A 19,646-nucleotide genomic window follows, 5' to 3' on the forward strand; every position below is an offset into this window, starting at 1 on the left:
GTGCCACTTTTTATTAACTATTGCCTTGCCTGGTTGAAGAAAAGAAATAAACACAGGAGGAAAAGGGAACACACTTGAAAGGCAAGCTCGTGTCTCATTAGCACTTGCTATGTGAGTTCCTTATATTCTGGGGAAGGCACAAATATTTTAATGAAGAGCACTTGTTCAAATATTTCTTTTTTTAAAAAAGGCTTTATAAGGACAACTTATTTGTAAGATAAAGATAGGTAAATTGAGACCAGGAGGGAAATTAGAAAGTGGAGTATCTTGATTACATTGAATTGCCTTCTTCAATTCAGGTTGTGTTTTTCCTTATTAAGTAATCATATGTTTCTTAGTATTGGAAGAAGGGAAATCATTAATACCGACACATAAGTAAAATAAAGGATTATTCCTTATAGCACCGTCAGGCACCTTTTTTGTGCTAGTAAAATCCCGTGTGCCTCTGGCAATGTAAAAGTAATGGAGCTGACAACATTTTCTTTGATTTCTCAGAATTTAAAAAAGGAGAAAGATCTCTGAAAAGAGGAAACAGTCCCTCCCATGCAGTAAGTCCTAAATGCAGCCTCTGCTTTCAGTATTGTCGACACTGAGGCTTGATACTTTTCTCATTGTCATCACCGTTTCATAGATTTTTTCTTACTTTAATGAATTTCTGTGCTCAGGCACATAGCTATTTTCTTGGCTATCTTGCTTCATTATTCTGATGGAAGCAGTCTTTTAATTTAAATCATTATTATTAAAAGTAATGCATGAAAGTCTTACCTGAAAGATATATTGTTTTGGCAATAGATGCAAATCAAAATGCAACTGTCTAGATACTCAATTATATATTTTAATGGAAGGCTTTGAGTAAAGCTTAGGCAGGAAGGAGAAAAGTACTTATCAGCATTTATCATTTAAATTACCAGCATATTTGTAGGCTCTTCATATATTTCTTACACCTCAATAATTGGAGACTGAAGCTAGTTCAGTGGACAGCAGTTAGCTTGTGAAGCCCCTGAACTTGGAATACATGGCCCCAGCAGTATTCCAAGAGGACAAGCTATTCTTGCAACTTCTCTCCAATACGTTAAGCTCTAGTGTCTTCCAACAACTGGTAAGCTTATATTGTGCCACTTCCTCTTCTGTAATCCACGTAAATATTTACCATCTATTTGTTTTGGAATGTACTCCCAACTTTTTCTTCTTTGTGACCATACAGGGTGCTCAGTATCTCCTAGGCTAAGGGCAGTCCGTAAGAACACATGCTAACTAATGCCTTCACTGGGACACACACCAGACACTAGGCTATCCGAATTATATTTGGGGTTACTTTTCATTTTGGATCTTTCAAGGTTTATTTTCTCAGCTCAATACAACACAACTGATGGGAGTGTACTGAAAACCCTGAAGTTTACCAGATGGTGGTTAAAGCATCCCGCAGGCTCATGCTGATCAACAAATTCACCATACCAGTCCATCTATATGGTCAGCTGAGAATATGCCATGGAGTTTAACCCTTGCAGTGCTCCATGTAACTCAACCCTTAGCTCTTCAGAGCTGGTATGTTCTTTACTGCTCAATCTCCTGACAGCCACCTCGATCCAGAGACCTTTGCAATACCGCAGAGGTTGCCGTGATCTCTGTAAGCTGGGGTCCAGGATAATGCATCCTAAATGTGTGTGTATGAAGCCAGAAAATCATTTGGGCTAACAAAATCTTCTGGAAATCTGCAAGAAGACTCTCTGGTACCTTAGTCCTTCCCAAAGGGGAATACAATGCAGATTTAAAGCGCCAGCCTATCAAGCTCACATATTGCTGCCTATGTAAGGAGGGCAGGTAAGCTCTGAAACCTCAAGGTCATGGAGTACTTAGCTTCCCTGTACAAGCACCTCCAGCAAGACAGAGACGTTAGCTTACCATCTCACTGTGTAACAGTTTATATCTAATATGCAGATTTTTTTTTCCTGATATTTGCATTTGACCACAGTTACTTGCCTGCTGTCCATCTTTTTGTTTCACAGCAATCTGTTAACTGAAAGACATATAGATGTCCATACAGAAAGTCACCATGTAAATATTAGCATTTCCCTAGTTGTAGATGGCTCAGATAAAACAATTTCTGGAGTCTGTAGACAGCAACAATGCTGGTAGGTATATGTTTTTCCTCAGCACTGAACTAGAGCTCATTCCAACCTTTTGGCCATATGGTTTCTTCTCTGATCACTGTACCTGCACTCCGTTAACACACGCACTGACCCAGTCTTTTGACAGCTTAACAAGGAGTTATCACAGTAGACAAAAGCTAGGATTTAAAATGCAAAACTGAAATGCAGATAGGCCTTGCTTGCAGAAGGGTTTCATTTTGGCATACTATTTTTTCCCGTTAATATAAAATAATAGCTTTAGCAGGGCTCTTTGTTCAAATATTTAGGATTTTCTCTGACATTCCCTCAAATCTTAGCAGTCTTAGCCACATTCAGAAGGACCAATAATTTAAAAATTGTCTTACTTTCATACAATAGAGTTCATTCAAAGAATTTTAGCAAAACTCCTACCTGCTAAAGTTGACTTTGAGGTTATTTTAATTATACTGGAACATTCTAACTTGAAGTTAACAAAGTCAGTGAGACGTTGCACTTCTATCAGGAATTCCAGACACTTGGTGCAGACAGTGAGGCAGAAGAAGACCTATCAGAAGACCGTACTTAATGACATTTCTACAAGACATCTGAAAAGCTGACCTTTGCCAAGTGCTTCTTTTATCATATACTGCAAGAAATACACTACTTCTTTAGGTTATAGCTGCAGTAGACTCTATCAGCTGAAATCATGCAAGTTATAATTCTACTGAAGTCAGCGTACTCCAGGGAGGACAATTTTAGCTCCAAATGAATGGGGTCATTTACACCACAGCGAAGGGAAGGCAAGTTACTGCTATTTCAGTAAAATACATACATTTATAATAATCGGGAGGCCAATTGTTCAGAGTTTTAAAACGTGTTTCTAAAAATGGTGGTAACTACCATATGTCTGCCAAGTTTGTGTCCTGTTTTGAACACCACATTGTCATCACCCGAGCATGTTTAGTTGAATTAAACTAAGCTCTGTTATTGCAGACAAGGTTGGTACAGCAAAGCTCAGTAGATTCTCTTTTCAAAGGCTCAGCAGATAAATGCTCAAATTTGGGATTTTATTCAGGATCTAAGATACAGTAATAAAGTTGGGTTTTGTTTTTTTCCTGTTGCACTGCAGTCTACTTCAGAGAAGAGACATCTCTTTCCCTTTCCAAAATGTGGGATTCTTAGGATACTAAACATCAGGATGATGCTGTAGTAGAATCTATTCCTGCTGACTACCTCAAAACCGTAAATTTCCCAGCAGAAAATTATCACACATCCCTTATTGATCTCAGTCAAATTGTGAATACTTAGTACCTGCAAATGTAGGGTCAGATTCACCTGACCAAAGACAGACATCTGTACCTGAACCAAACATTCCAGCTTCCTTCGGCAGTAAAGGAAAGAAACAGCCACTCGTAAGGTGCCAGTCATCTGGTCTAAACAGATCAGCGCAATCTCACCCCAATATTTACCTCGCTCCTTTGCCCGTAACGAGTGCCTAAGGTGCCAAAGGGTACCTGTCTAGCACAGATCAAAGCATCATGTTGCTTTTGCCTTAGGCAGACACCTAAAAGCAGGTGAGATGGATCCCAAGAACAGGAACTGGGAAATTTAGAAAACTGGAGAGTTGCATTTCCCTTTATGTAAACAGGTGCATGAAACTTTCTCATTTAATAGGAGTGGATACCTCCAGGAAGAATGTTGGTTTAACAGAAACATAGTAAAGGGGTGTGTGTGGGTGTGTGTGCGGGACGGACGCGACACGACAACATTTAAATTCGTGGAGTATATCAACATATGCAAATACCTTTTGCAATCTCCCAGGTGCAGGGGAACAGGTAGCATGTTCTGTTCAAGAAAAAATGTTAAACTTTACTTTCATAAGTAGCAATTTCCATGGGCTCTTCTGGGTGATGGCTGTTGTATGCTTTAAGAGTCCTTGCTGCAGAGTTTTTAAAAAGCTCTCAGTTGTTGTAAGCCCAGTCTCTCATAACAGCTAAGGGCTATAACCCATAAAAATCAAAGTTTGCATTTAAGTATTGTCCTGAAAGAGTGTGTTGGTTTTTCATTGAGTTTATCACTAGAAATTTCTCCCCTGGGATCTTTCAGGTCCTTGGAAAGAAAGATCAATATCTCTGTAGAGGAAAAATGCAAGGCAGCCAGTTGAAAATATTACTTATTCTAAATACAGGATTCCTTGTTATGGCTGTAACCCAGAGGAGTTGGTAAAGATTAATCTGCCAATAAAGAATTGTTTGAGAAAGCAGGATACTTCAGTGAGAGTGCTGACATGCTGGAGATGATGGAGCACCTGAGAGACTGCTGATATCCTGGAAATCAGATAGAACTACATTGCCTTGAATTTTTCCTATGAGTAAACAGGAACTTCGCACTGGTATTCTTTGCAGAATTTAGTTGTCAAAAAAAATCTATAAAGTCTGTACTAAGCCTGTACACACTGTAATTTTTTATTGTTTTTTGTAGTAACTCAAATTTAATTAAGCTTCCACAAAGATATCATGGTCATGTGGTTCACCAGGAAGGTCATCCCCTGTCAAATACCAAGGTCATAAAGGTCTGCTAGAATTTCTCAGTGAAGAAAAATATTCACAGATGGTTTACATTGGCCAAACAACTTAACTTTTCTATGTCTGCCTCTAGAAAAATTGCTCCTGGAAAATTTTCTAACATTTTTCCTGCAAATGTTTCTTCCTTCTTTTCCTGCCCTTAAAAAAAAATAACCCAAGGCAGGCTGAAAATGTCAACCAGCTGATGAAGGTTAGCCTAGAGAGTAGAGAACAGGAGAGGAAACAGCCCTGAAAGCAGGGCTTTGGAATGGAAATTTTCACACAGTCTTAATCAGATCTCTGCCTATCCCTGCACCAAGCTGGAAATGTAGATTTAATTCTGTGCTCACTAAGATCACAAAGGGACTTGCTATTTACTTGACCAGGCAAATAAATGTCCAGTTCTCCAAGGTCAGTTACAAGTATAGTATTTCCTTCACTTTGGAACAGGATTAGTTTTAAAATTACAAATACATATACTACTAAGCTGGACAAACACACACATTATCCCTTTAACTGCATCTAAACCACTAGCAGCAGGATAGGAAGAACAAAACAAAATCAGAAATTACCTGTTTAAATATAATTAAGAAAAAATGAATCATTAAGCAGTTTGCATTTTGTTATTGCATCTTACAAAAAGGCAACCCTAAAGTACAAAACTGCTATGTTTGACCAGGAGGAGGCATTAAACCCATATTTGAACTTCATGTCTTCAGTTATCTTGATCACTGTCTTCATAAAATGACTTCTATACTTTAATAATTAGCAGTTATTGCACTGATTCATTACATAAAATAAGGAAGCAGCTAAGAAACCTGGTGTGGATTCAGGCAGGTAATTAAAATAAAAGAAAGTGACCATTTTGCGACAATACTGATGGCCAGATGCTGAGATGCTGCTCAGGAAGATGGATGTTGAACTGACCCGTAAGAAGAAAGGGCAAGACGAGAGATTGCTGCTCTTGCTCATAAACACAGAGATGTTGCTGTTTCTGGACTTTTTTCTTGTTCTCCCTAGATGCCTTTAAGACACACAAACATAAGCGCCAACGTTTGGCACTTGGAATTTGTTTCAAAAGGATAAAACAGCTGCATGACTTGGAGCCTACAGACGTGTTGTATACAGACAGGATCAGACCCTCGGTATGCGCCTGTATCTCAGTGACTGTAACCAGTAGCTTAATTAATTGCTGAACATATATGGTGACTGTATCTAAGGTACAAAAGCATGAATATGAAGGTCTGTATAGAATTACCCTGGAGTGATTATTTGTTCATAATTATGTTATTGCAGTAGTGCCTAGAAACCCGTCTTGTACTGAACAAACATACAATAGTAAGTAGTTCATTTGCTGAAGAGCTTTCAGCATAAATAGGAAAAATGAAAGCTTGGGAGAAACGAGTTTTGAGAATATTTATGGTCCAGCTTAGCTAGGCGAATTGTAACAGTTTGAAGTCCTTCAGAAACTGAAGTTCCACCAAGCTATTGAAGTCCACGTATGTAGGGATTTAAGAGTTTACATCTGCCTTGCATCAAATGCACCTTCAGTTACAAACTTCCCTAAAAATATTTCCACAAGCAACTGCTTTGTTCTATACGTAACATGCATATGTTCCTGTACCCAGCTGCCCTTGGGTCGTACATCGTGACTTGAAGCCCGGTAAGTAGCATGGCTTCAAACCCTTCGAGAACAGCGTGACTACGACCCACCTCCCTTCAGCACGCGCAGCCCCCTTTGCTGACAGCGAGCTGTGCTTCCAGCCGGCGTTTGCATCAAACGGCACTACCAGAAAATACCAGTGGTCGCTGCTATGATAAGCACCATTAAAACCCCACGTGCAAAATCCCTGTCCCTGTTTGAGTGGTTTCTCTTTTTTTGCCTGACTTCAGCCCCCTGACGATCACCATTGGACTTCAGTTCCCAAGGTGATACTTGTTTTCTAACTTTTCCAGCTTTCCCTCGGCCTTCCACACTAGCAGTTCCAAAGGATTTTTCCAGTTGCAATGACAGACTGACCAGAGATAGGAGGGATGCACAGGAAAGAGGAATTTTTTTTCAAGTTGTTAGCAAATTGTCCCTGGAGAAAATGAAATAGTAGTCCTTGCGTATGATATATCCTGCCTAGGTTTTGAAAGACAATCAAAAAAAGACAAAAAAAAAAAAAAGGAGATAGGAATAACATTTTTCCATCAAGAATGGCAGCTTTGGACTTTGACCAGCTTCTGTCCCTATCGGAAAGCAGAGAGAAGAAAAAAAACCCAACCTTGCGTGGATTTGAAGGAGCCCTGTGCTCTCTACGTTTTGTTTGCAGCCTCTAGAAGAGGAGAGCAAGGCCACGTGAGAGTTTGGGTTTGGGGGTTTGGTGCCTTGCTGCTGTTGCTGGTTCTGGGTGGCTGGATTGCAGTCACTTGTGCTGCAAACACAAAGGTGCACAGCCCAGCAGCCGCGCAGAGTATAGCCACGCCTGTTTCAAACAAATTAGCCTTCTGATCTGCAAAATCTTGGAAGAATATTTCTTGGTATCTTAGATACTTCAGTGCTAGAAAAAGCTGGCAACTAGTTCAGCAGTTTATCCTACAGAAGGGAAAATCATAATTCTGGGGGAAATAGGGAAGTATCCATGTTCCTTAGCTTATCTTAAGGATCTAACTATGAAAAGAAAAGTCAAGGCATGTAGAGGAAAACCTAAGGGAATCAAGCTGACTAGAGGCTTTTTGTACTCCGAAGTGCTGGGCTACCTTACTGACTCTTGTATCATTCAATTAGTCACTCATGAGATGCACACACAAAATGACTCATGCCAAGTGCCAACTTTTATACCTCAGTGTGGTATGAGCTCCGGTACAGCGCCGCTCTCACTTATTGCCAACTGGAGAAAGGCAAAGCTTAAAGCTGAAGCAAGGGAAATAAATGATGCTGCTGATGGACAGAAATGGCTGAGGCCTCTGGCTCACCGCAGCACGCACACAGAAACCATCGCTCAATGAGAAGCTGCTACTTTTGTCACAGTTGTGTGACTACAACTTGCAGGTGACACTCCCAAGTTCTCGACTGCAACGATGCTTTTCATTTTCATAATTAAGACAGTGCTGCAGGATTCAGTCCTTCACCCGCCCAAGCTGCACCATTTGGTTGTTGCAGAACAGATCCATGAGATAAAGAAAACTCTTCAGCCTGGTTCTCCAGGGCTAGAAGCATTCTTTCAATCAATTAACCATCTGGTAAAAGCTTTCCAGCTTGAATACAAGAATCCCAACACACTAAAGAGAACATTGTTCAAGTCCTTTACATTTCACTGCTACGAACAAACAGAAATAAGATCTTCCACGTCAATACACAGGGCCTTTTTCAGTAAGGTGCAAAAAATGTGCTGGTACTGGGTCAGACCTTTGTGATAGCCTCTAAACACGGTCACATCAGGACAGTCCTGCTTAAAAAGGCTTAGACATTCCTGAGATGCAAGTTACACGTACAGTCATCATGTTCAATAACAATGTTGGATCTTTATCCATGAATTTGCCACCATCTGTTTTCAATCCATTGTTGCTGTATACTCTTTCAGCATCCTGTGGCAATGAAAGCTGCAGTTTTATTAAATTCATAGCCAGTGTTTCATGAAGTCTGTAATAGGGCATGCCCCTTGTCATTAAAAATGTGCTTGCAGGTACTTCCACTGCTTTCAGTGGAGCTTCTCTGTAATTTATCTTGCATAACTAAAGGAAAAATGAGTTGCTTGTGGCCTCATAAACTGAATATGCATTACACCGAGTGTAAAAACTACAGAAGATTTTGCTTGCACATTTCATCTCTGAACAGTTCTAAATTAAATGACTTACCTTCAAATCATCACATTAGTAGTGGAAACTAAAATGCGTAAACTTTATCCATGTTTAGGATTCTCCTCCCCTGTGATAAACATCTGGGACAAGCCAATACAATTGCAGCCCTGAAAATTATACATAAAATACATATTTAAGATTCTAAACAAGTCTTTCACAACTAAATCAATTTTACTTAGGGTAACTTGAATTTTGAAAACTCTTGGTTTGTTCTATGAAATCCTTCACACAGGCATTTTAATACTAAAAAACCCAACCTGTATGGTTATACTCTAAAAATAACAAAAAAGAGCTTTCTTAAGAAAGGTTTTAGAAATTTTAGGATCAGATCAGACTAGCATTTACATGAATTCATTATCCGCTTCAAAACAATTTATTCAGAAGTAATGGAACAGAAACAAATTAAAACATCCCTTTAGATTTCATTCAGAGAAGATACTGTTTTATAGGTCTTTGACTCCAGCCTTTTGACAGCCAACATTAGCTTTGCATTACTGAAAAGGATAATGCACTGTCCTTATTGCATTCAGAGATAATACAGTAAATACGGATTAGTTTTAACACATGATGTTTACAGCAGAAACATTGATTAATTTACATTAGTTTCATAGAATCATAGACCTGTTTAGGTTGGGAGAGACCTTTAAGATCATCAGGTCCAACCATTAACCCAGGACTGCCAAGCCAACCTCTAAACCATGTCCCTAAGCACAGCATCTACATGGGTTTTAAACACCTCCAGGGATGGTGATCCCACCACCTCTCTGGGCAGCCTCTTCCAATGCTTGACCACCCTTTCAGTGAAGAATTTTTTCCTAAAGTTTGTGTCCATGAAGGATGTCTAGCTGTCCTTCAAGCTGCAGTATTTCTAAATTTTATATAAAACTGACATTTGTTTCAGCTTTAGTAGTTTTCAGGGTTGTTTAAAATAATATTTATATGTATGTGCACCTTTATACAAATATTACTTTAAATCACTACAATTTAAAATTAAACATTCTCTTTGTCTCCTGCTGCCTGCTGGACAGCTTGCTTTTACAGGAAAGAACACATCTTATTTCAAATTAAACCTCTTACATATTTTCAGGGAATGCAATAATCTTTGTAAAATACCAGAAAAATGTACAGGAAAGTGATGATTTTATAGTGCCATAAAATGTGTCCTTTTCCCAGGATTTTCTGGACTGCAATATGCAGATTGATAAAATCAAAACCCAACTACATAATGTGGCTGACAGTGATGAGAACTATGTAAAACTATCATTAAAACTGTCATGTGCATATATGTGTAAGGTGGATGTTCTGGGGTTTGGTGACTTTTTTCAGCAATCCTGCCCTTGTTTACTGTTGGGAAAACAACTGTCAGTGCATAGATTTTCCAGCCCTTTCCATGTCACACAGCCCACTTGTCCAGCACCCCTGACTATCCCATTTATTCCAAAGGCTCTGATGTATTTCTTAATTAAATCTTGACTGTTAAATTGTAGTTTATGAAAACAATCTACAGTGGTTTGCAAGCCAGTGTCTGTGCGTATTAAACCAGCACTTGACCAGATGGGTTTTTTACAGTTCAGTCAGGTATGCCTTGAAAGCATTATTGAGGATAAGTGGTAGCTATTTGAATAATAAGTACCTTATGCCTGCCTCTGGGAGGAAACACAAAGCTGCTCAGGAAGCGCACAGCTCTGCAAAGCACAGTCATAATGTTTGGTATTGTGTTCTGCTGCAAGAATCCACAGTTTACTTAGACACAGGGTTATTTTTCTGATCCTTTTCCCCCGTGGCAGTGGTGTCTTACCAGCCCATGAAGCCAGAGGTGTTATTATTCCCATTCTCTTTAATCCCCCTCTCTGACCTGTATTCACTCACCTGCTTGTTAGTCTTTCACTTATAAATAGACTTTAAATGTTACTGTGTGACTTCAAACTTATGTTAATAGATAACACCACCCACTCTTACTAAAAAGTAATACTATTTTCATCATCTTTTAAGTTTAGAGCTGCAATTAAGATAAATTTGAAACACACTTTAAACATCGGTCCAAATGCATGCACATTTCAGAAGTGCTGTTATTAATATCTCTCTGTGATAATTATTTTCTTACTTCTTACAGTTATATAGCTGATTTTTATTGCTGAAAAACAGTTAGTGTTGCTTTTCACAGGACAGTATCACAAAGTTAATCTCCTCCTTGATTTGAAATTCTGTTTTTCATTTGGAGCAGTAACATTTTTGACCTTGCGTGCCCTGTGGTTACTCCTTTACCAAACCAAGTGCATCAGTAAGAGTGTAAAAGCAGGCATGGCAAGACAATGTTGAGCAGCATGTAAGAAGCCAAAAGGGATAGGAAGTGTAGCACATCAGTTAAAAATTGCCAGCAGAGGCCAATGTGCAAATTAACATGGAAGCCACCGAAGGGAAAGCAGGAATTTCCACTCCAGTTGAAGATATTCCTACAGAGGCATACATAATTTCTACACTGAAGGAGCAGCCATCTGGAATTTAATCTTCATCTAGAAAAAGAAAACATTACAATTGTAGAATAGGCACCTGAAGCTACATTGACATTATCTCTGTGTAGCACACCAGCAAGAGACCTGGCCACCAAACCAGCTGATGTAGATGGTCTTGTATGCATGCTGCTCAGACCTTGCATGCTCTGGAGCAAACACAGAATTTGACAATAACTACCTAAATTTGTGGAAAAAAATCTATGGTAAATCAATGCATGGCCAAGGAGTTCCTGAAAGGTCAGGAGAAAATACGGTGGACCGGGAAAGTTCCTGAGGGAAGTGCTACCTGTACTTCATTTGTACCCTTTTCCATAGGCGTTCACTTGGGACAGTTTTCTGCTCCGTAGTTCTTACCACCCCTGTGTTGGGCAGGGCTGAGAAAGACATAACTGTAGCCACACCGACAGTTGCTTACAGGACAATAGCTGGAATGAGATGATGCTCTAGGAAGGCACAATTCATCACAGCAACTCATTTTACTCGTAGTTTCATGGTCAGCACAAGAGCCGAAGTCACAAGCTCCCCAAGCCTGAGCCCAGGCCGGCCTGCTGCGCGTGCCCCATGGAGGCCCAGCGTACTGACCGCAGGCAGCGCTAACGGCGCAGGCTCAGCACCTGCAGGGTCCATTTCTTCGCCAGTTTTTTATAGTGGACAATGCTGGAGCCAGGACCCAGGGACAAAACAATCTTTGATTTAGCCTCTGATATTCTCCCCCCGGCTAGTAGCCCTTGTTGCACCAGGACATAGTTATCATACATTATTCTTATCCCGCATTTTTTGAGGTGAAAGCTAAGAATGAAAAACCATGTCCTAGCCCACCAGAGTAACGATTTCATACCACAACACTTGTATTACATGACTGTGCTATGGTGTGAGGGTGCAAGAATTTGAATGTACGAAGGCTGCTCTTGGAAGGGGACAGAGGTGGTGCTGCCTTGTGTCATTACTGCTGGTTTGCAGCAGGCTTAGGCATAAAACCCTCCAGGCTCTGATTTTTGGGTTTGTGCTGTTAGAAATCAGCTTGTTCTGTAAAGGAGTCAATTTTAGTCACGCACAGTATTGATAATAAGAGGATCAGAGCTCTGGGGTAAAACAGGAGGCAAAAAGACAACACAGTCACAGTGCAAGGGCAACTTATCCTTAGGACAAAAAGGGAAAGGGGAAAGCGACAGGAGAGGCTTCATGAGGCATAACAGTCCACAGCCTCCCAAAGGTTTTTCTAGGTCTCCTACAACCAGAAGAGTAACAGAGGCTGCTTTTATACCTTGTACATTGGGATCAGAATTTGGGAAAGGCAGCTAGGGCTGCAACACGAAGTTTAGAGGAAATCCCGCCCCCTGCGTCTGATAGCTGATGGGGACAAAGTCAAACAGCAGTCCGTCAGGCCTGTGGGTAAGATAGAATTAAATAGGATAATTTATTATCTCAGATAATATTCAATATAACTTAAAAATAGCAGTGTGCTAGTTAAATAACAATAATAGCTGTTCTTTCTGAATCTAATTAGTTGGGTTTTTTTCCAGGATCCTAAATAAACCAACAGCAATGTCATAAAATGAGATATTAATATTTATACATGTAAATTATTAAAAAAGGAGACTTTTAAGAAACACATTTTACATACAGTGGTTGCAATTTAAACCATAAATTTCCTTAAATAAGTGTAACTGTAAGAAATAGTATTCAAGGAGTTTAGACAAATTACCAGACATATTTCTAGATGCAAAGTAAGTAATAGTATCTTCAGACTGATCTCCAGATTAAAAGTGACACACTGAAGGACGACTTCATTTATTCGTATATATATATACGTACTTAAATTATTGAATAAAGTAGGCTTCTGTTGCCTAGAAATGTAAAATAAACAACTGTAAACACCAAAAGGGCAGATACCAAAGGAAATACATCGAAACTGCAAATATTTCTTGTGAATTACAGTCTTTCTAATTTTAGGACAGTAGCTTTTTGTATAATTGGGGTTTGCTGCTGTACCAGAAAAATGAAGACATTAGAGAAATGCACTGGGTAAACAAGCAACATTTTTAGGCTTATTTGGGAAGACAAGCAGCCTCTTGGTTCATATGCACACACGTACATGCAGAGCGTACAACAAAGACCCTGCAAGCCCTGCATGCCCCAAAGCACCCTATAAACTCTACACCAACACATCATTTTTTTCACTTTTTTTCTCTTACAATCAAAAGGTAGAAAAACAACAAGTTTAAAACTGTCATACAACTTGCATTCAGCTCCTTTGCACGCTGGCTTCTTCATACAGTCTTCCCTCGGACTCTGCTTGGTGATTTTTCCCGTGGGCCCCTGCTACAATTCCTGGTCTCAAAGAGACCATGCCTACTGAACAGACATATCCTATTATTTTTTCCAGTTTACACTTCTCCCCCCACTGCACATTAGAGTCCCTCATGGTCTTTTTCAGCGGGGTTCATCACTGCAGACCTCTTCTGAAGCCTCTGCCCCAGCCCCCTGTGGACTTGCAGCATTGTTCTGATTCTGAAGACAGAAAGAAGACACTCACCAGTATCTACTAACTGCAGGATCCCAGCTTAGGAAGAGCATAGCCGGAGTTGCCAGAGGTTTTAGCAATGCACAGCACTTGTGTTTTTACTTAGAGGATACACCTCCCAGGTGTCAGCTTTTCAAAGCAGCTTCTCACTTCTGCAAATCAGAGACAGGCTCTCAAGTCAAGCACTGAGGACTACACAGAGAGACAAGAGCTTTACTTACCTGACTTCAGAGAGTTCATAAGCAATATTAGGACAAAAAGAAGGCTAAAACTCATTTTAAGGTCCAAAGGCAAATGTCTAATCTTGAAGTCTTTATTTTCATTTCTCTTTCATTACATACCCTTTGATTTGGTAACAAAAGCAAGCAGAAGGCTGACACACAACTACTCCTTTCTCTATAGAATTCCGACTTCTACCCTGAGCACCATCTTAAGGTTGCACAATCAACCATACACCTGGTGTTTTCTCTCAATACAGTTCTTGCGCAGAAACTTCTGCCTTTTAAAAACACCACAATGGAGAGCCCCAGGAACATCCATCATATATCATTACCATGACACGCAGGGTTACTACCACGGGATCATTACTGGCAGCTTCTTTCTCCAAGCTAACAGAGCAGTAGAAAGCGCTGCTTCTTTTGCTTTGTCTTTTTGAACGTTGCAGATGTTTTTTGGCTGACCACTAGCAGAAGATGGGCACATGTTTTGCCATTGGGTGTCACAGGTGGGAACAGGGATTGCTTCCCAGCTTTGGAAAGTGAGCACTAACAACCAGTCATATCCAGCCTGTCTCCTCTCCACCAGCTTTTCTCCCCACACTAGTCTGCTCAGAGAGCTTTCCCATGAGGGCAGGTCCTTTAAAGTGGGATGACCACGAGTCTTCTCCCTTGCTGTGATTTCCCATCTCCCCTCTCCCAAAGTTTTTAACTTTTTCATGGTCAAGCTGCTGTAAAGATTTTAATAGCAACAAAATCATGCATCTTTTCCTTAGCCTCCTTCTCTAAAACAACCCAGCCATCTTAGTTCATCCCACTACAATTCATCCTGGGGCATAAAATTAGCTTGACAATTCTGTTTTGCATTTGTTTGGTTTTTTTTTTTCCAAAGATACAAGAAGGCAAAAACCACATCTTACAGTGGAAAACGTGGATAGTTTTAGGCATCGTCACCTGAATGAATTTCATGATGATTACATTCATCTCTAAGGTATGAAGTAGCAATTCTATTTTTCTTTTCATTCTTCACTAGCAAACCTGGAGATTCAATAATGTCATACAACATATTGCATTATGACAGCAGAGTGCTGATATGTCCTATACAAACATTTGTCATTTTAGGTGTGGGATGTTTTTTCAATATATTCAACAACACTTTACAATATTTGCCTAAATTAGATTTTTTTACCTTCTGTTACACAAAACCAGATTCTTTTCCTCCATACAGGGACATTCAAGTTAAATGAAGCTATTATCAACAGTAACAGAAACATTTTGTAGGAAATAGAAAGCCCCATGAAAACCAACACCATGCAGAATAGATACTGTATTCTGCTGCATGCATAGAAATAGAGATGCCGGTTTGACCAGATGTTTTTAATTAACTAATAGCCAAACTACTAGTATAAATAATGTAGTGCTCCCTGTTCTCACAGACACGCAGAACTAAAATATGCTATTTGCAATGACAGGTCATCCATTCCTCTCAAACACAGCTGTCAACTAATGCTATGGGTAACAGAACTGGAGGGATACCCCACAAAAAGTTTATAGTTTAATGTTAATCTTACATTTTGAAGGCAGTGTCTGCAACCCAGATAATGCTGTTATTTTCATGTCTTGCTCCCAGTGCTCTAAATGAACAGTGCTCAGGATATTAACACACTTTGAAGAAACAGTAGTCTAGGATATCGTGCCCGTATCACTTTTCCCTGTTAAAAACAGCTGGCATAACTGCAGTACTTCTACATGTTTCCAGGTTAGTTCTTATAAGTGATTGCATAGCTTAGGCATGTCACCACCCTGGACTAAGATGCTGGCAGAAAGCAGTAGTGATTATGAAAGTCTTTTTTGGAACATCAAGTAGTGAAGGTTGTATTGCATACTTTGTAGCATTGCATTTGACACCTTATGTTCATCAGCTAATTCACAATTTATTAGAATCACCTACTAAAAGTTTTGTTACTGTGTGTGTTTAATTTTTCCATAGTTTACCTTTTGTTTGCAAGGATTAACTGCCATTAATCCTTGGCATGGAACCAGCCTAACTGTTTGCATTCAACTTACCTGAAACTTGCTATGACTTGTAGAACTGAGAAAGGTTACTACTTAAAGACATCAGGCAATGAACTTTACTTTTAAAACTATATACTCCCTGGTTTACTTAGAATATTCCTACCTTTATTTTTTTAAAAACTTCCCTGAAGGTCTTATGGTGTTAATATCTGCTGAGCTTCAAGTCCTTTTCTGGAACTACAAGCCAAGCATAGACAGTTACTTTTGTCTGGTGAATGCATTCTGGGTTGTGGCCCAACTCTGACAAGTAAACCCAAAATCAAGAGTATTTGTGGTAAAATGGAGATATAGCCCATTTAAAAAGAGATAGCCATTGTCCTTAGTGAATTCCCAAGCACTACATTTAGGTAGGAATATCACCTGCATAAAGCAGGGCTGCCAGGAACTCTGCAGAGAAGGACTCAAGGGATCACAAGCTGGACGTGAGTCAGCAATGCCATGCTACTGAAGAAAAAAAAATATACTGTAATACATAAAACAAGAATATAACAAAGCATTTAGAAAAAAACACATCCTTCTGCTCAGCTGGGCACTAACAAGGCATCACCCAGAGCACTGTCCATTTCTGAACACTTTAAGAGGGTCAGGGACATATTGAAAAGTGCTCAGAAAAGAACAGGGAAAAAAAATCAAAGAGCTAGAAAACATAGCCTAAGCAGAAATATCAAAGAAATTCAATTCTTTAGTCTAAACAAGGGAAGCCGGGAGGAAGCATGTTTGAAAGCCTAAAGGCTGGCACAGTGAGGGAGGGAATAAAACGGTCTCCATGCCCACCCAGAGCACAGCACGAAGGCGTGCATGGCAACAAGGAAGGCTTAGCTCAAAATTTTGTGACTGCGCTGGAAGATCATGCCTAGGAATTGTTTTATTTCTATTTCTGCAATGCCTTAAACAAGAGAAATATAATTATTTGTCATATGCTACAGTAACATTAGCATGGTGGGATAGTCAAGGTTACTGCCTAAAACCAGTTTTCAAGCAGACCATATTACTGCCCTGCGTACACAATTTTCACAAAATGAGTCTTGCCTTCATAGAAGCTTAAAATTGGGACTGACATAACTGAGTGTTTGGTTAGTCTAAGCAAGAGGCTTTTAAGGGGTAGTAAGTCTTTGAATTTTATTCTTGCCACCAGCACAGAGACTCTCTTTGGATAGTTTCCTTCCAACCTATTTTATTTTAAAACCACCATTTTTTAAGAAGAGTTAAAAAAATAAAAACAAGCAGCAAAACCAAAACTTGCAGTCCTGGGAAGTTTATCCTTCCTCATTTCTGGCAAACTTTACCGATACTGAGACTTTTACATAAGTTTTTATTTTAAAAGTACTTATCAAGTGCACTTACACAGGTGTTTTTTTTTTATTTTACCTACTTTATATCTTCTTCTTGATCCCTTTCTTAACACTCTTCACATTCAGCAAATTGTCCAGAGGATAAAACAGCCTCGGCAGCTTACCAAAGCGTGGTGGGGTACCTACCTATCAGAAGAACGCTAATGCAGGAAACGGGATGTTTCAGACTAAGGGCTTCTTATTGGGTTTAAGAGAACATAATTGCACACTTGGGAGGCAGTAACTTCTTAATTACAGTCCTCTGGGGAGTGGGAGGAATCCAAGTGCTAGCATGTCTGGAAGGGACTTGACACAAGTAGCCAAAGTGGCCTAATCGTATCAGAGGAGAAGACACTTGATCCATACTCCAGAAAGCATCCAGCCTTCTTCAGGCACTCTATAATTAAGTACTTAAAAACTGTTCTCCTCAGTGCACTTCTCTGCTTCTGCTCTTCTATCAGCTTCAGCGCTTAAATCACCAGCATGGTTACCCACATTGATTTGCCCTTCCTATGGCTCGCACACATGGGTTTCAAGGGCTGGAGGTGGGATCAAAGCTAAGGCACAGGGCTGGGGGCCAGGGGGGACAAATCCGAGAGTGCAGCTATCATTTTCCACATCATGCACACTGCAAGTTTTGGGTGTCTACCACAAGGCATGTCAGCTGAATGCACGTGGGAATACTGAATGCCTGAAATTATTCTAGAAAGAACTGCTTTTTTAAAAGTTAGGGTCTGGACGTTGGAAAGAACTTCTGCTTGAGGACAGTGTTGAAGCGTATGCCAATTTTATTTATTTCAAAACCTCATCCAAGCTTAAAAAGAACTGAAACACATTGATGGATCAGGACATGTGACTGACTAAAAAAAGGGAAATCCACACCACTTCTAAAGTGTGTCATTTAAAAAGGAATGCAATTATTCATCTCTCAACCATCAGCCAACCTGCAGCTTATGGCAGTTAGAAACAAGCACTTTCGAGACACGCTTTTTCATAACTGTCCATGAATGCATTCCTTGCACTCTCCTTATTGTCTAGCCATAGTGCCACACAAAATCAGGATCTTGGAGTTGAAAGAGAAAACATGATAAAACTACAGGTGGTTTCCTTTGAAAAGAAGTGTGAAGGAAGGACTTATTTTAGCTGAAGAGCAGAGAAGTGCTGCCCAGCCATCCAGCTACCACCAATGCAGAGACCATTCTGAACCGCTGTTCTGGGTCATCCTTCATACACACCCCCACGTGTCGCAGTGGGAAATAATGCAAGAAACAGGGTTATTGTCTGTAAGTTCACTTGCTATGAATACAGCAACCCACCATATCCATGACAGCTAGTTATGACTAACATCACCAGAGATGTCCTCTGACTTGGGTAAACTCACCGATGGCTGTAACAGGATGGACAACACCAAAATGACAAGCCTAGGCATCTCTCTATACAAAATGGGTCATCCTTTAATGCTTACCACAAAGAAAGGAAAGGAACAAGGATGATGCACTGTAGAATGAATGAAGCAATCTTTTTTTAAAAAAATATAACCTGTAATTGTAGAAAACTACACATTTGCAGACAGCCTTACCAAACTTCTGTTGAACTTTGGCACTAGAAAGACATACTGTATGAAGCTGGTGCCTCATTAATACAGCCACAGCACTGCAGTCCATGAAGGAAGAAATGGGGGAGGAGGACTGCGCTAATTTAGCTCTGAGTCCCACTGAAGAGAATGTCACACTCACTCCCCCTCAGCAGTGGGCTTTTCATATGGCTGCATCCAGGATGGTTAGTGGCTGAAAAGAGAAATCGGTACTGCTGAGAGAGAGCAAGCCAGTCACTGATCAGCCTAGTGCCTTTTTGCTGCTATCCTTTTTAGTTGTAGTACATCTCTTTCCCTGTTAAAATATTTTTCCTTTAACCTAGTCCAAGTCTGGGCTGAGACAGGACGTATTCGATTTGTAGGAGAAAGGATAGAACGAGGTATGTGGATTTCATACTGCACGTTTTGGTTGAAGAGCTGTATCAAAGTGAAAGATTTTTGTGGTTCTCAAAAATTGGTTTTGCTTAATAGACCTTTATCCCCCAGGGAACAATGGGAGTCAAAAACATGTTTTGCTGCGAGTCCTGTAGGCAACACTAGACAAAATATATCAGATATACTTATCGCAACGTAGCACATACTGTTTTCTCAACTGTAAGCAACAGCCTAAGAATACTCCTTTTCCATTTTCCTATCATGTAAAACAAAACAGCTGTTTTCATCTTGAGGTCTGTAAACCTTTGTATGACTTCTAAGAGGTACCACCAAAACAATTAGAGAAGTAAAAACCAAACCCACCACATTACTAGCGCAGGACATCAGTTATCACATGGGAACCTGCATTTCCACTGTAGACCACTAAGAATCTTTCAAATTGGCTGGGGGGTGGGGGTGGGAGGCAGGGTGGGAAGTTGAAAACCACTGCAGAAGCTAAATAC

At 40.0% G+C, this 19,646-nt stretch overlaps 1 protein-coding gene and 1 long non-coding RNA gene across 10 annotated transcripts in view; one reads left to right on the forward strand and one right to left on the reverse strand.

Moving 5' to 3' along the window:
* The window catches only part of LOC129735416 (uncharacterized), a 36,716-nt gene extending 17,974 nt beyond the window's left edge, over positions 1 to 18,742 (reverse strand). For all 7 annotated transcript variants that reach the window (XR_008731027.1, XR_008731026.1, XR_008731025.1 and 4 more), the window contains exons 1-2: positions 12,293 to 18,742; positions 8,513 to 8,622 (exon numbers count right to left, since the gene is read on the reverse strand). This is a non-coding gene — a long non-coding RNA (uncharacterized LOC129735416). The remainder of the gene's footprint in view (positions 1 to 8,512; positions 8,623 to 12,292) is intronic.
* The window catches only part of HTR1F (5-hydroxytryptamine receptor 1F), a 118,493-nt gene that overhangs the window by 53,705 nt on the left and 45,142 nt on the right, over positions 1 to 19,646 (forward strand). The window lies entirely within an intron of this gene.

The sequence above is a fragment of the Falco cherrug genome, chromosome 2 (assembly GCF_023634085.1).
Source record: "Falco cherrug isolate bFalChe1 chromosome 2, bFalChe1.pri, whole genome shotgun sequence".
In the NCBI taxonomy this organism is placed as follows: domain Eukaryota; kingdom Metazoa; phylum Chordata; class Aves; order Falconiformes; family Falconidae; genus Falco; species Falco cherrug.